Source organism: Saccostrea cucullata, unplaced genomic scaffold, assembly GCF_032062105.1.
Source record: "Saccostrea cucullata isolate Sc308-1 unplaced genomic scaffold, CSIRO_AGI_Scuc_v1 ctg2479, whole genome shotgun sequence".
Lineage (NCBI taxonomy): Eukaryota > Metazoa > Mollusca > Bivalvia > Ostreida > Ostreidae > Saccostrea > Saccostrea cuccullata.
The window spans coordinates 19,894-22,801 of record NW_026938970.1 but is presented as its reverse complement, the minus strand read 5'-3'; the positions used below and the strand labels follow the sequence as shown (position 1 = coordinate 22,801).

The window sequence follows — 2,908 nt, the reverse complement described above, 5'->3', positions numbered from 1 at the left end:
TCAATAGAGCAATGTGCCGGAGAATCCAGAATATGAGTAATTATATACGTCCCCTGAATGTCCGCTGACAACTTTTACATGGTCTTCACGTTTTAGCTTCAGTATAACAGTTCTACTAATTTGCACATAAATGCTACTGGGGTGATGAACAAAAACATGAAGAGATGCAACAATATTATATTATATATGTAACCATATTGACTTAGGACAGTGAGCGTCAACGACAAACAGGTAAGTTCCCGCCATAGGACACGTGAAGACTCCCGTTCTGTCGTCATATCCGCCGCCTTCATTTGTTAGGATTCAATCGGCAATCCTCGACTGACTCCGCTACGCTCCATTCAAACCTCGGATGTGATTAGTGGAGGAATACGCATCAAATCCTTACATTTCTTCGCCGGAAACTGCCTTATCACGCATTTCATAGTTCGCTCTGCATAACGTTCTTCGAAAATTTTTCTTAATTTGTGCAATTCTTTATCGTAAACAGGTTTTTATTACAACCTCATGTACATAGGACTTGAAAGCAAGAACAAACTGTTGAGTGCCCCTCACAGTTAGTCCGATTTCAAATGTATGACATTTAAATGAAATTCAAATAAGATCACATGACTGAATCAGCAAGATGGCAGATAACCGTTGACGTCCGAGGTTATGTGCGAGGTACGAGTCATCCGAGGAACTCCGAGTGTTTAGGATTCCATCGAATTTTACTGTCTGGCCTGCTCCAAGCTTCAAGTTTTTCTCTTTCACGACGACGGAAAAACTCACTCCTTTCAAATATTTGTGGGATGAAACTGGATAAAAGTAACATTTTTGGTTTACAAATGGAGGAAATCATGGCTGCATAATATAAAGAAAAATATAGAAATTGAGAAAACACAGAAACATAATTGCATTGTAATAATATAACTTTTCGAAGGAAGTGCAAATGTCTTTTTTTCTATAGGATGTAAATGAACATTGAATCGTAAATCATCATAAAAACGAATGTTTCCGCCGAAGAAATACAAAGTTTAAAGATAAATTGGAGCACTTTGTCATTCTAAGTGTCTTTTCCCTAGCTGAGGAGCAGATGCCCTACAGTGAGGATGTTAAATGAAATTATATGGATACAGTCAATGTACTGTGGAATCGTTATTGTTCGTGGGGGACCAATGTTCGTGGCTATCGTTGGTCACCCTGACCCACGAATTTACATGCCTACATGTGTACATGTATATACAAACATTTGTTTTATTATTCATGAAAAGTTGAATTACGAAAAACAACTTGTTATCAACAAAATTACGTCCCCACGAACCAGAAAACATTGACCCCCCCCCCTCCCCCCCCAATGAAAAAGATTCCACAGTATACAATATAAATAGTATTCTTCATCATATATCAAATCAAAAGCTGTATATCTTGACAGCTGACAATCAAATTTTTTTTCTGTCAGTTAAGATACAAAGTTTGTGAAGAATTTAATGTCTGAAAATATTGATTTATAAATAATTCACAATTATGTACTAACCAGTCTTGGATAAATCAACAAAGCTCTTTGGCGCTGTGGAATTAAGTTTAATGGTGGCCTGGGCATTATCAAAAATAAGAGACTTTAGTGATGCAAGTTTGGACTTGTCGTCTTTTTTAGTTAATCCTGTCGAAAAGCAACATATCTGCAAAATCATCAATATTGTCAGATGTAATACAGGCTTCATTTTTAATGTTACAGAATATTTTTTGCATGCTCTTCTCTTTACCTTTATGTACTAGTATTTATTCCAAAACTGCAACCTGTCCCATCCACTTCAACAACCTTGATTCAAAAGACAAATGCTGTGCTTACCATAAAATTCTATTGTAAGTGTTGTTAAGGACTTTTTTTGATATTGTGAATTTTAATTGTAAATTGTGAAACAGATGGAGAATCGAGACTGCTGTCCAAACATAATAAATGTTTGGTTTTTTTTTTTAAGTTTGAAGTGACCGTGGCTATATTTGTTACATTTTTGTGATATTTTTGTAAAAAATAATTACATGTCTTACAATAAATTTGTGAATGCAGTGTTCACTAGTTATATTAAGACCAAAAAGTAATATAAGGTTAAAAATCATGATCTTTTTTTTAAATTTTATAATAATAACATGTATCGTCAACAGAGAAATATTTCAATAGAAATAAATTTAAATTTATTTAATGGATTAACATATTTCAGTACACCAAAATAAACTAGAGTTATTTCCCGTATTGCCGCCATATTGGGGGTCAACATGCTCATATTCTTTCATTATTCAACCAACTTTAACTTTTTATTCCGGCAATTGTGGGTGGTCAGCAATGTTTTCTTAAAAAATATAACATTTGTTAGAGCTGCCTTTTTTTCATTTTTTTTTCCAAAAAAGTATTTTTGCGCCAAATATTTCTGATACAATTACCAGGTTGACCACCAAGATGGCGGCCAACGGGAAATAGCTCTTATTTACTTTAGATCTACTGGAAACTATAATTGCAGATATAACTGTCTGCTTTTTGTTCTCTATTAGGATGTGTATACACATTTGAATAGTTTTGGAACAAATCAAAATTCATGGAGAAAATGTTTTTGTAGATTTACCCTCCTATCTCAACATCCTCCCCACCCCCACCCACCACCAAAAAAAATAAAATAGTTACAGCGACAACAGATATCTCTATGATTTACAATGCTCAACCAAAGACAGAACTGGGATTGTACATAATGATAATAATAAATAATTTAATAATAATAAATAACTTTATTATATAATATGATAAAATGAATAATACCAAATAATTTGAGCTACCCCTTAACCTAATAAATTAAAAAAAAAATATCCATGTCTCTTGGCATACTTGTAAACTATGAGTCAAACAAAGTTTATATACATTATTGTCAGATACAAT

At 33.5% G+C, this 2,908-nt stretch overlaps 1 pseudogene; it reads right to left on the bottom strand.

Moving 5' to 3' along the window:
* On the bottom strand, window positions 1-2,544 carry LOC134251964 (collagen alpha-1(X) chain-like; annotated as a pseudogene).
* Between the last annotated feature and the right edge of the window lie 364 nt (window positions 2,545-2,908).